Source organism: Lagenorhynchus albirostris, chromosome 1 (genome assembly GCF_949774975.1).
Source record: "Lagenorhynchus albirostris chromosome 1, mLagAlb1.1, whole genome shotgun sequence".
NCBI classification, from domain to species: domain Eukaryota; kingdom Metazoa; phylum Chordata; class Mammalia; order Artiodactyla; family Delphinidae; genus Lagenorhynchus; species Lagenorhynchus albirostris.
In genome coordinates, this window is record NC_083095.1 from 55,632,162 (window position 1) to 55,647,323 (window position 15,162).

Consider the following 15,162-nt stretch of genomic DNA (forward strand, 5'->3'; position numbering starts at 1 on the left):
ACAAAAAAGAATAATAATCTGAAAAGAACCACTATAAAACACTGATACTGTAAAAGAATAGAAACATACTTTTAAACTGACAGGAATTTAAAGAAATTATTAAAACTTTTAAAGAAAGTACTTTGTAAAAGATAATATAACAAAATGTAATCTGAAAAAGATCAGGGAACTAACAAGAATAGAAAATGAACACATAAATAAATTAAAACTGTATTACAAATGACATTCATAGAATGTATACTACTGAAAACATACTTGGGGAAATCAAACAGAACAGAATGGAAATAACAAAGACAATAACATCTATTTTTACCATAAATATTTAAGACAAAAGGATCCAATACACACATACATATATAATTTCTTTATCATGTGACAACTTTAGATGCCCATAATATCAATAGCAATCAATGTGGAGGAACAATGACTACCATGTGTGCCTGCCTGAAGAAATTTGCCTTTCCAGTTGGATAAATTTACCGAGAAAAGGATAAATCTTCACTTACCATGTGTGTGCCACTTCGAAAGGAAGGCATGCTTAACAACTTTTTGCTCTCTTACAGAAGAAGAGATTGATAATTTAGTTAATACAATTTTATGAGTGGTGGGTATGAGACTAATTATGATGGGCTCAGGTGAGTGTACTGTAAAGCAGGACATTGTTACTTGAATAAGCAAAATTGTATTTAAATGACAATCCACACAATGAATAGCTACTGGCCATAAAACATCTTCCCTAATCTTAATCATGCTGAAGGATGTAACAAGAAAAATCAATTTGATCAAATGGTGGTCACTAAGTAATTTCTTTTCACAGTGATTTTGTAAAGAAGTATTGATTAAAAGCTTCCTTTTGTTTGTCCCTGCGAAGTAAGTTGGTCTGTGAAGGCAATAGGTGCTTGCTGGGGTTTTTAAATTGAGGAATGAGATAAAAACCATTCCTTCATAACACAGAGAATGCCAGTGAAGACCAATCCTAGGATTTCAAGTGGTTTTCTCTAAGGACCTATCTCAGGTCAAATCTAGGATGTGTCACATCTCCTCTAATTTCATTGCTCAATCAAGTCATAAGGCCAAGCCAAATACATGTCAGAAGAGAAAGTAAGCTTCTTTTGGGGGAGGGGTTGGAAGAGTGAATATTGTGAACAATAACACAATATATCATACAAACCAAACACTTTCATTATGATTTTTAATATGAAAAAACTACTTTAGAAAACTAAAAATGTCTTATTTATGTAAGTAAAATTCATATACAGAAATTTGCGGGATATTAGTCCATATGCAATTCTCAGATAATCACTCCTAACATACAACATTAAATAAAATTATTCTACTAATAGGTATTTTTTCCTAATATACATGTATTTGAATTGTTATTAGGCAAAAACTTGCCTGAAACTGAATATTTTTCCCAATAAACACATCCATTTTAATCAGAACTTTTTTTTTTTTTTTTGCGGTACGTGAACCTCTCACTGTTGTGGCCTCTCCCGTTGCGGAGCACAGGCTCCGGACACGCAGGCTCAGCGGCCATGGCTCACGGGCCCAGCCGCTCCGCGGCATGTGGGATCCTCCCGGACCGGGGCACGAACCCGTGTCCCCTGCATCGGCAGGCGGACTCTCAACCACTGCGCCACCCGGGAAGCCCTAATCAGAACTTTTAATAAAAGGCATAGTTAAAGTAATTGGAGATATTTCAGCAAGGATTAGACTTGTGACATAGGTGGAATAGAGAATAGCATAATGCATATTATTAAAATATTGTTAGTATATAAGACAATTTTAATCTGTGTGGTTCAAGGAACGATGTTTAGAAAACACAGAAGACAGATGTTATGGACTGAGCTGTGACCCCCCCAAAATTTATATTCTGAAGCCCTCACCCCCAGCGTGATAGTATTTTGAGATAGGGAGATAATTTTAGGGAGATAGTTAAGGTTAAATGAAGTCATAAGGGTGGGTGCCTAATCCAGTAGAACTATTATCCTTATTACCAGAGCACTCTCTCTGTCTGCCATGTAAGGACACAGTGAGAAGATGACTAAAAGCCATGAAGAAAGCTCCGACCATAAACTGAATTTGCCAGCACCTTGATCATGTACTTGCAGCCTTCAGAACTGAGACAATACCTATTGTTTAAGCCACCCAGTCTGTGGTACTTTGTTTTGGCAGCTCAAGGAGACCAATACAATAGATTAAGCCTCAATTTGGCAAATACCTTTCTTATAGTTAGAGTTTTAAAAAATGAAATGCAGCCCGTATAGTAAACATTTGTGGGAAAGAAACAGTAGCTTATACACTTGGACAGGTATTAAACTGAAATAGTTATTTTTGCTATTTTATATTTGTTTTGCATAATACATTAGTAAGTTGTTCATATTTGGATACTGACAGAATTTAATAAAACTGCTACAGAAGTAATCGTGCATTTGAAAATGATTAAATCATCATATATTTCTTTCATCTTGGAGAGTTCCTTAGTGAAGATTCAAGGGCAAATTTGTCAGAATAAAAGGTAACGAGATGACCCCAAAAAACTGAAAGAATTTCTGATGCTCTTGAGAGCAACAAAACAAAACCCATGACCTTGTGTGAATTTTGCCAAATACTCTTCAGTTTCTGCATTTAATTTGCCATATGTTTTCAAAATAGCAGTGCCTTAAGTTTCTTTGTCTGTGATATAATATGGTAGCCGTGCTCTGTCTATATATCTATGTTCTCTCTCCTAGAGTGGTGGAAAATGTCTGAAAGAGAACTGAGAGCAGTTGCTTTAGACATATGGCAAAACAGTGAACTAATCTGACATAAAAAGAGCAATTCCTCAGTCACCAAGGTGAATGTGTCTGTCCAATTCTGGTTTTGCAGTTTAAAAAAAATCACTGAGATATGATTTAATACCATCTTTCCTAGAAACACAAAAAGTATCCATTTAAACAGAGTTCTTACATCTTTTATAAACGTGTAGTTTAAATTGTCCACCATGATAGCTAATATCTCTTTTACTTGGGTCTGTAAGATATATTTATATGTGAGTGTATTCTCAGAAAAAAATATCTAAACATTATTTATAATTTTAGGAAATGAAAGCAGACTATAACATCACATTTCTCCTCTTTGCAGTTAATTGATTTACAGGCATTTATATTTGTAAATTATAGAAGTTAAATCATCTATGACAGGGGTCCCCAGCTCCCAGGCTGTGGACCGATAGCGGTCCTGTTAGTCTCAGCGGCAGGCAAGCAAGCAAATCTTCACCTGCTGCTCCCCATCGCTCTCATTACCACCCGAACCAACCCCCATCCGCCCCCACCCCGCCCCCGTCCGTGGAAAAATTGTCTTCCACGAAACCAGTCCCTCATGCCCAAAAGGTTGGGGACCGCTGATCTATGAAACTTACTAGTAACTATTCCTTTTATTTTTTATTTGTTTTTTATTGACGTATAGTTGATTTAGAATATTAGTTTCAGGTATACAGCATAGTGACTGAGTATTTTTACAGATTATACTCCATTCAACATTACTACAAAATAATGTCTATAATTCACTGTGCTGTTCAATGTATGCTTGTTGTTTATCTATTTTATATGTAGTAGTTTGAATCTCTTAATCGCATACTCCTATCTTGTCCCTCCCTGCTTCCCTTTCCCCACAGGCAACCACTAGTATGTTTTTTATATCTATGAGTCTGGTTCTGCTTTGTTATGTAGATTAGTTTTATATATTAGTTTATGTAGATTGTTTTATGTTTAGATTCCACATATAAATGATAACATATAGTACTTGTCTTTCTCTGTCTGACTTATTTCATTAAGCATAATACCCTCTAGGTCCATCCACATTCCTGCAAATGGCAGGATTTTTTCTTTTTTTATGGATGAGTAATATTCCATCGTGTGTGTGTGTGTGTGTGTGTGTGCGCGCGCGCGCACGTGTGTGTATACATCTTTATCCATTCATCTGTTGATAGACACTTGGTTTGCATTCATATCTTGGCTATTGTAAATAATGCTGCTATGATATTACAGTGCATGTTATTGTTTTGGATTAGTGTTTTTTGGTTTTGTTTTGGTTTTTTTTGGACAAGTAACCAGGAAAGGAATTGCTGGATTATACGGTAGTTCTATTTTTAATTTTTTGAGCAACCTCCATATTGTTTTCTACAGTGCCTTCACCAATTTACACTCCCATCAACAGTATATGAGGGTTTCCTTTTCTCCACATCCTCTCCAGCATTTGTTATTTGTAGACATTTTGATGACAGCCATTCTGACAGGTATAAGGTAATATCTCATTGTGGTTTTGATTTGTTTTCCTCTAATGATTAGCGATATTGAGCATCTTTTTATGTGCCTGTTTCATTTCTTTTAGGGTAGGTTTAGAACTGATGAACTCTTTCAGTTTTTGTTTTTCTGAGAAGTTTTTTATCTGTCCTTCAACTCTGAATGATAATTTTGCTGGAGAGAGTATCCTAGCTTGCTGTTTTTTTCCATTTTGGTGCTTTGAATATATCATGCCACTCCTTTCTTTTCTGCAAAGTCTCCACAGAAAAATCAGCTGTTAGCTTTACAGGGGTTTCCTTGTATAATACTCTTTGTTTTGCTCTTGCTGCCATTAGAATTGTCTCTTTACCTTTAACTTTTGACATTTTAATTTTAAGTCTTGGTGGGGGCTGTTTGGATTCATCTTATTTGGGACTCTCTGTGCTTTCTGTACCTGGTTATCTGTTTCTTTCTTCAGATTTGGGAAGTTTTCAGCCATAATTTCATCAAATACATTTTTGACCCCCCTTCTCTCTTTCTTCTCCTCTGGGACCACTAAAATGCAAAGTACACTTGAAGTTATCCCAGAGATCTCTTAAACTGTTCTCATATTTTAAAATTTTTCTTTTTGCTGTTCTAATTGTGTGATTTCCATTCCACTGTCTTCCACATCACTTGTGTGTTCTTCTGTATCATTTAGTCTTCTGTTAATTCCTTCTAGTGTGTTTTTCATTTCAGCTATTATATTCCTCAGTTCTGACTGGTTCTTTTTTATATTTTCCATTGCCTTGTTAAAATTCTCACTGTGTTCAGCTATTCATTTCCTTAATTCATTAGCATCCTTATTACTAATTCTTTGAATTCTTTATCTGGTAAATTGTTTATTTCTATGTAATTTTTTTTTCAGAGGTTTTCTCTTGCTCTTTCAATTGAGATCAGTTCTAGTCTCTCCTCATTTTGCTTAAGTTTCTCTGTCTGTATGAGTTTAGGTGAAACATTTACCTATTGCAGCCGTAAAGTGTTGTCCTTATGTGGGAGCATCCCTATATAGTCTGCATGTGTCCAGTGGCTTTGGTAGTAGAGCTGAATTTGATGTGAACAAATCACGTCTTTACTTAGTGTATCCTGACAGCTATCATGTTGGTAGGAGGTAGGGCTGGAGATGGAGGGGCTATGGCTGGTGCCAGGTGTGAGCCAGGGCTTCCCCTCTGTTCAGTGGCCGTCATCACCCTACTGAAGGTGGGGTTGAATCCCAAGTTGCTGGAGCAGAAGCCCTGAGGGTAGGGTCTGACCTGGCTCTGTTTCCCTTGAGTGTGTACTCTTGCCTCTCCCAGCACCTGCACCCTTTACCTATAGGGAGCAATGCTGTAGCAAGAGCAAAAGCTGTGTGGGCTCTCAGCTTTTGATGGAGCACAGACTGCAACAGTCCACCCACAAACGGCGGTCCACACTGCTTCTGATGCTGCCTGTGCAAGCTCTATCAATAGCTGCCTCTTCAGGTCTGAGCCTCCTTTGTCCCTCATGGTCGATCTCTCCCCTCAGCCTCTGCCCCCCCCACCCTAGTGTAGCACCCCACCCCCCCATAAGGCTGACAGGCCTGCACAGGCTCTTGGCATGTGTCAGGGCACAGGCTGTAGTGGTCCAGCTGCCATTAGCTCAGAGCTATTTCTGATGTGCTGCCTGTGTAAGAGCCGGTAATAGCTGTCCCCACCCTACTCAGAGACTGCTTCAGGTCTGAGTTGCCTCTGTGTCTAAGAGCTGAGCCTCTTTCCTCGGTGTGGGGTCAGGGCAGCACTCACTCTAGCATATGCAACTGCAGTGTGAAGTAAGTGAGGCTGGAGCATTCGCTCTGTTCAGGCTGGGGCACGTGCCGGGGGTGGGGGGTGGGGGTAATTGCATGGAAAATGGGCAGCTATTCAAGGAGTTTTTCAATCCACCTTCTCTGCCCTGTTTCAGGAGCCAGCCAGAGCACTCAAGCTCTTCATGAGCAGAGTCCAGGCTTCCCACAGCCCTCCTGTTAGTCTCACGAGCCCTCCAACCAGCCAAGGGCACTTGTCTTTCCTGTGTCAGACCCCAGGATTGGAGTGCACAGTATGTGGCTTGAACAGCTCATTCCCCAGGACAGGTCTCCACCAGTGAAATCTCCCTTCTCCTCTAAGTCCCCTCCCAGGGGCACAGGTTCCAACCTGATGGTTTCTCTTCTTTTCCTACCTAATTCTGTGTAGATCTTACTTATAGCCTTGGTTGTACAGGAGTCTTTCTGCAAGTTTCCAGGTAGTTTTCAGTGAGAATTGTTCCACATGTAGATGTATTTTTGATGAGTTCGTGGGGGGAGATGAGTTCTGCATCTTCCTACTCTGCCATCTTGATTGATCTCTTGATTCCATTTAATAATGCAGGTGATCTTTCCATCCATCAAGGTCCTTGCAAGAGCAAGACGCACTCTTAAAACTATTTAATTGAGAATAGTTTTAAAAATTCTGCCAAGGTTTGGGCAGAAGTTAGGAAAATCAATAAGATAATGTGTTATTCAGGGGCTAGCAAAAATAGGAGGCCTTTATTATCCCTAGGCTCCCTACCTAACCTAATTCTCTTCCTAAATTGGGTTCTTCTACCCTCTGATCCTCATATCTAATAAGAAAACAAGAGGGAAAGAACACTTTCATGAAGTCTATGCAAGTCAGCCTACAGACATCAGAGAGGAGGATGGTGAATAATAGTAGCTATAAAAGCACAAATAGAGTAAATCCAGCATGATATCTATTTTTGTTATTAATAATACTTTACATTTAATTTACATGTAAAATCATTTAAGAAAAGTTCCTATAAAGTAAATAAAATACTAAAAAATTAATTAACCAAATAAACACTAATATTTATTTTATATTCAAATCATGTATTTTGTAATCTACTTCATTAAAATATGAGTATTTGTTACAGTTATAATGAAGCTATTTCTAATAACTTGAAGATGGCTAGTAATAATACTTTATCACTAATTACCTCATAGAAATTTATATTATAATCCTTTTAGTTTTAAGTGTTTTGTATTTTACAAAGAAGCTTTACAACTATTATCTTATTACTAAGAATAACTAAATAGAATGAATGCTGATTTTCTAGATACTACTCATTTACTTGAATGAAAAAAAATCAAAAATCTAACTGAGTTTCATAGTTTGCAAGCCAAATATAAATAAAATAGTTAATTGCAGAAAACTGATTTTATAGCTCAGGCTTACCAGGGAAATAAGAAAGTAAAGCCATTCATTTAAGAATCAAAAATAAATATTTTGAGTAATAAAATATAAGATTAATCACATTATTCTATAATAATATTATTTCTGTATAATTTATCAACTTGGGACATGTAATAATATCTTTGATCATAACCAATTGAAGTATATAGAAGACATATAATCCATTTAAATGACTTAAATGACCATTTTCTGGCCACGATACTATCTTCCTCTAACACGATCCTGTTGATGAAGAACCATTTTTCCCCCCCACATTATCTAAAAGCTGCATGGAGTGGCATAAGGAAATAAGAATTTTATACATCAACAAGACAAGTGCTTTTTTGTTTATATGTTGGAAAAATATTTTATTTATTCTGCTAAGGGCTTTAAATGTTTTTTTTAATTTTAGTTGTTTTTTTGTTTTTTTAAAATTTATTTATTTATTTATTTATGGCTGCATTGGGTCTTCATTGCTGCGTGAGGGCTTTCTCTAGTTGCGATGAGTGGGGCCACTCTTCATTGCGGTGCGCAGGCCTCTCGCTGCTGTGGCTTCTCTTTTTGCGGAGCATGAGCTCTAGGCGCACAGGCTTCAATAGTTGCGCACGTGGGCTTAGTTGCTCTGCGGCACGTGGGATCTTCCCGGACCAGGGATCAAACCCATGTCCCCTGCATTGGCAGGCAGATTCTTAACCACTGCGCCACCAGGGAAGCCCAATTTTAGTTGTTTCTTAATGAAAATAATTTTAGTGATTTTATAGTTGAGTCCTTCCAAATTAAGTAGGTATAAGAATTGGAAATTTACTCTATGCCAACATTTTTGTGTCATTTATCTATGTAAAGTATACTTGTTTAAAAAAATTACTGAAAAACTTACCTCCAATAAACACACTTGCCCATTCTCACATGAATCATATGTATCTAGAAACTTGTTCTTAAAAAATGCTTCATTTTATTTAGATTATTACTTTTCAAAAAGTCCTCAAAGTAGAAGCTTTTTAAATATGGGCCTTTAGAGTTGATTTGAAATCATATCTAAATTATGGCTTTTAAGCTCTCTTCTGCTTATGAAATTTTTTGACAGGAGTATATGCTAGTTAATTTTTTAAATGTGCTTCCACATGATTAAAGGCTAAATACAATCTATTAAAAAGTTTATGTAAAATAGATACTTTGGTGAGTAAAGAGTTTTTTGTTTGTGTTCAATAAGGCAATGGTTTTAGAAAATATTGCAAATGATTTTAAAAACAGTGTGTCTGTTACCTGCGATGAATTTGTTTGAGCTGTGTTCAAGTGTCACACTTAATAAATAATACAGGTTGAATTCGTGGTATCACTGCTTCTGTCCTATAACATCCTTGTGATTAAGGACCAGGAATTGGGAGTCAGTTAATTATGGAAAATTATCATCTTGGTTTTCTTGCTGTTGACCATAGTTTAGATTTCAAGATGTGGTGTGATAAGTAAGACAGTCTGTTGTATTTCATCACATTCCTATGTATTTCTATGTTTACTCATGTAATTTTTCCTGCATCTGGAAGCTGTCCTTCATGCATTTTTCATAGTCACTCTGTTTTGTTAGTAAGCATAGAGAATAGCAATTCAGGAGGAGAAGAATAATTTTGGAAGTCTTTCCTTCTTTAGCAAGTTGAAAATGAATATTAGGTATAACTTTATTCAGTCTATCTTTTTAATAGACAGATTTTCAAAACCCTGTGACCAGCATGTTTGAAGATAAAAGGCAATGTCAGTGGATAGGAGGAAAGGTACTGGATTAAAAACTACCTTCATGTCTGCCAAATTATTAAACAATTAACCCAAAGCATTTCTTTGTAAAATAGCTATTGTAATCCGTTCTCAGGTATCTTCTACACAACAGTGCTCATCAAATACTTGTTCCTTGCTGAATGTCATTAGAATATTCTGGTTAACAGTGTTTATCAGTGTACCTTCATCAAAATTAATCAATGGGTAGGAAAATTATCAAAACACTCATCTGTATACCTCAGATGGAAAAGAAACAATCAGAAGTTTAGTACCTGTTACTAAGGTATAGGTAGCTGAGTGAAAGTTTATGGGAGTTTTATTGTCAAAAAAAATCTAGATTTAAAGGAGAGACTATTTCAAAAGACTAATACTTAGGGAAAACACTCTGACCACAAGATTTGCAAACATCTCAGAGGACAAGTAAATGCAATTTTCTTTTATAAGGAGGAGTAAATATGGCTAGAAAAAATTGGGTTTGGGGAAGTAGGACGAGTGGATGGTAATTTAACTTGAGCAGGAAGTATCCGACCACAAATCTTCTTTGTTAGGAATTAGCTAATCAATGTATTCCAAAAATACAAAATTTAATATTTCAAAACTATCTGTATAATTCTAACTCCTCTCATACTTCAAATCATGTGTTTATGAACAATGACAGACAACAATTTATTAACTAATACCCTCATCTGTAAGTAAATATGAATGTGGGTAATAACAAAATATGTTAGTTTTTTGAAGCAATTGATTTACCACTATGAAAGATGGAGAATTTAATTCACTAATACTAATTGTACCCTACCCACCTCCATATTTTGGTTTTATACATATTTTAACATTTAATTTTTTATACATTTTTATTATTTTATTTAATATTATTTTCACCATTGGAGTTCAAACTTTAGTGTCTGTAAGAAGCAATTGAGGACCTCTTTAAAATGTAGAGGCCTGAGTCCCTCTCCAGACATTTGATTGGGCAGGACATGACATCTGCATTTTAGACTGGCACTCCATCTTCACCATAGCCATGAAAGGGAATTCAAAAGATAGTCAAATAAGAACAAATAAATTTGTAACAAAATTATGGAGGGGCATTGAAGACCTAAGTTGATTTGAAGAACATGGAAAAATGAAGATTTGAAGGGCTATCAACCCAAACCTCCTGTTTTTCTTTCTCCCTACCATTTCTTTGTGGACCAGTCAAGAAAAAGAAAGAAGCTGCTTTTTAGAATTGATCCAGAGATAGGTGTGTTGGTTGAGTGTGACAGAACAAAATAGATTTGGAGTAAGGACAATGAGCCCATGGAGAGAGTGCTTCAGAGGCGATTTACAGTGAAGGAAGAAGGGCCTAATGAGCTGGGAAAACATGAACTGATGTATGGAAAGGACTTGTAGTATCAATACTGAAGCCAAAGGAAGATGTAGGTAGAGTACAAAAGAGAGGCCTTGAATTTAAAATTCAGTGTTCAGCATGTAACCTTTTTTAAATATAAGGAAACAGATGTTTGTAATTATCTAGAATTTACAAGAAAATATGTATATAATACATAAATATTAAGATATGTTTAGAATTTGGTAGTAGTGCATATGTATCCATTTAGAAGTTCGAATCAAGGAGAGACTTTCTGTTTACCGTAGTTCCAAGATGATTATTATCTCCCGTGTAACTGAAATAATGGGAAAACCAAGCTTACAGAAATAGTTTTCCCAATCCTTATGAGACTGTATGCCAGTTCTACCTACTGAAATAATACAGCTTAAATAAATTTGGCATAAATATCATGAGATTTTCCCTGGATATTCTAGAAATAATTACAGATGATCCAACCTGACAATATATAAATTACATTTTTATTGTATACTCTTTAAATTCAATAAATATTCTTTTAATCTATCACTGAAGAAAATAGTCATCATTCATCATTTTTGAATGATGAATGTCTGAAAGATGAGAGTACATAATTAACGTACAATGAGGTAGATAACATGACTCTCATTATTCTCAGTAGAATTCGGATTTCTACTGGAAACAAACCCCAAAACTTTGGTTCTTATGCCTGGAAAGCATAGAAATAAAGAACAAGTTTCTATGCAGCAAACTTACTTTGAAAAATAAAAAAGTAAGTAAGGGGCTTGTTACTGCTTAGAGAAAATAAATTAGTAGCACAGAGAAACAGGGACTAGGAAGAATAATAAATATCAAATATATGGGGCCATATATATCTCAAATAAAGGCTAGAAAAGTATAATCTTCATATAAATGCATTTGTATCAAAAGTTCAGTTCTGTTTATTCCTTTACAAGAGGCTTAAAGAGAGTCTGATATCCGGTTAGAAAAAAAGTGGAATCCTGAATGGTGTTATGTAATAGATACTTCCATCTGGAAAGAAAATGTTCATAAATAAATGATAATTTTTTTTCCTGGAAAAAAGAAAATAACTCCAGTAAGGTATATCTATGGCTAACAACTCTTGGCTCATATTATTAATTGCAAGTAAAAAAAATTTACTCTTTATCAAACATTTAATGAATTTAATGTTGAAGAGACTATTGGGCCATTTGAATCTATTTTATATTCAGTTGAAATTTATGATAGTTTGATCAGATGATTTTATTAATTTTGTGTTTGTGTTTGGGATTACATCACAACTAGACATCTACTCTTTTTGTGGTTAAAAAGGAGATAATGATGCTTTATTTATAGGTATTTTCTGAGGTGTGATTCTTTTCCATTGAATACATAAATTGTTACAAAAGAAAATATGTATTTCTGACTTGATAAATGTGACTTTATTTTTAAGCTCATGATTCCAAATTTTTATTTAAGAGATAAAATAGTTTTATACTGCTGAATATAAAACTTGTGCACAGTTAGAATTTTTCTCTATAAAAGTCAAGATGAAAGTGGTTTATGTAAAAGCAAAACTGTGGTCCATTGATAGAAAAGGAAAAATCTTTTAAGATCTCTCCCTCATCACTTAAATTCATTTGGTTTCTAAATCCAACCAGTTTTCATCAACATGTCTTTTCAATATATATACCGCTCTAAATGCCCTCGGCCTAGGTCTGGAATGTCGCCATCTTTGCTAGACTTACTGCAACCCATTCTCTCTCCCCCTCTGCTATTCTCATTTCCTCTAGACACATAGTTCTAAAAACAACAATGACAACAAGAACAAAACCACAAAAGTATCCAATCAGTTATTTATCACCTTACTTTAGTGTTGGATTAACTGACAGGGTGTTTCCGTCTCCTCGACTTTGCTCTTTCCTTAATTTCTTCCTTTTCTTATTTTTCTTTCATGTTCTCGACACACAGTAAACCACTTTTATTTAAGGTGTACAATTTGATGAGTTTAGATATATGTCTACATTTGTGGAAATCATCACCACAATCAAGATAATGAGCATTTCTCACTAAAATCTTCTTATGCACCTTTGTAATCCCTCCCTCTTGCCCATCCACAGTGCCTGCTGCCACCCCTCTGGTCTGATCTGGTTTCAGATGCTATAGGTGAAGCTTAATGGTAGCCACACTGCAACTATCTCCAAAGAAGATTTCCTTAAATTATCTTCTTAAAATCCATGCCATCTATTTATTCTTGTGAAGGAGAGGTTTTTGAGCTATAATATCAGTTCTCAGAATTCCTTTGGAAAATATGTATCCTAATCTGTGTCAAAGAAAAATTGTACCAGATAGGTTAAATAGACAAGGAAGATATGTTATTCAAAACAGCAATATATTATTGCAATAGAGGGCAAGACTAATGCTCTAGGGCTGAGAGACTGAACTCTGCAGAAACAAAAGGCAGGAGAGTGCCTGAGCTTTTGTATGAACTAGTGGAAAAGTATTGGAGGACATTAGGACAGTTGGTCAATGTGATTAGGCCAATTGTGTTTGCTAACGCAAGAAGTTTCACCCTTAAAATCCCACAGAGACTAGGAGACTGGGGTGGCACTATCTTTTTTTAAAAAATTTTATTGGAAGATAGTTGATTTACAATGTTGTGTTAGTTTCAGCTACAGCACAGTGAATCAGTTATACATATACATATATCCACTCTTTTTTAGATTCTTTTCCCATATAGGCCATTACAGAGTATTGAGTAGAGTTCCCTGTGCTATACAGTAGGTCCTTATTAGTTATCTATTTTATATATAGTAGTGTGTAATGTCAATCCCAATCTTCCAGTTTATTCACCCCATTCCCTTACCCCCTGGTAACATAAGTTTGTTTTCTACATCTGTAACTCTGTTTTGTAGATAAGTTCATTTGTACCCTTTTTTAGATTCCACATATAAGCAATATCATATGATATTTCAGTATGACAATTTCTGGGTCCATCCATGTCACTGCAAATGGCATTATTTCATTCTTTTTTATGGCTGAGTAATATTCCATTGTATATATGTACAACATCTTCTTTATCCATTCTTCTGTTGATGGACATTTAGGTTGCTTCCATGTCCTAGCCATTGTAAATAGTGCTGCGATGGACTTTGGGGTACATGTATCTTTTTGAATTATAGTTTTATCCAGATATATGCCCAGGAGTGGGATTGCTGGATCATATGATAGCTCTATTTTTAGTTTTTTAAGGCACGTCCATACTGTTCTCCATAGTGGCAGTACCAACTTACATTCCCACCAACAGTGTGGGAGGGTTCCCTTTTCTCCACACCCTCTCCAGCATTTATTGTTTGTAGACTTTTTGGTGGTGGTCATTCTGATCCACGTGAGGTGATACTTCATTGTAGTTTTGATTTGCATTTCTCTAATAATTAGTGATGTTGAGTGTCTTTTCATGTGCCTATTGGCCATCTGTATGACTTCTTTGGAGAGATGTCTATTTAGATCTTTGGCCCATTTTTTGATTAGGTTTGTTTTTTTGATATTGAGCTACATGAGCTGTTTGTATATTTTGGAAATTAATCCCTGTAAGTTGATTCATTTGCAAATATTTTCTCCCATCTGAAGGTTGTCTTCTCATTTTGTTTATGGTTTCCTTTGCTGTACAAAGCTTTTAAGTTTAATTAGGTCCCATTTCAAAGGGCTGGCTCCCAGGTCCTTGAGAAAGTTAGTCCTGGGTTAACTAACAAGAGGCTGGAAGAAGATTTACATCTTAAAGGGAAAGAGAAAATGTTTACAATGGCAAGTTTTCTAAAGTAAATGCTTTAATAAAAGGGAGATCAGGGGCCTATAGTTGGGAAGAAACCTGTCTGAAGTCTACTCAAGCTGAGGGGAATGTTAAGGATGTCTTAGTCACCTGGCATCTCACCTTAGTGTTTCATTTCTACATATCTTAGTGCCTCAGTCAAAATTGCAAAAGGTTTTAAATACACTGATGGGTAACAAATGAAGACAAAACATAAATGGCCAATAGGTTCATTAAAAAAAATTGCTCAAATTCACTAGTGATCAAGGAATTGCCAAACAAGCCTGCCTGAAGATACCATTTCACTCATAGTCATAGAAAAATATTTCAAAACCTGAAAATACCACATTCTTAAGAAGATGCGGAAGAATAAACTATCATACACAGCTGGTGGGAACAAAACTTAATTTGGAGTTTCTTGAAAAGTTAAAGAAATCATTCCAGAGAAGCACTCTTCTATTCCTATAGATATAAATAAGGAAATGTCCACTCACGCAAGGAGCTATCAATAGGAATAGTCACAGAAACACTATCAGTAATAGCAGGAAAAAAGAAAGCAACTAAGAGCTTAAATATCAACCAAAATAATAAGTAATGTTACATTCAGTCAAAGACTAAACAGGAGTAAAAATAGATGATCTAAGAAAACCCTATCAATATGGTTAAATCTTCATACATTACATTAAGTGAAAATGAGTTTCAGAAGAATATATACAGGATGACACAGTTTATGCAAATGTT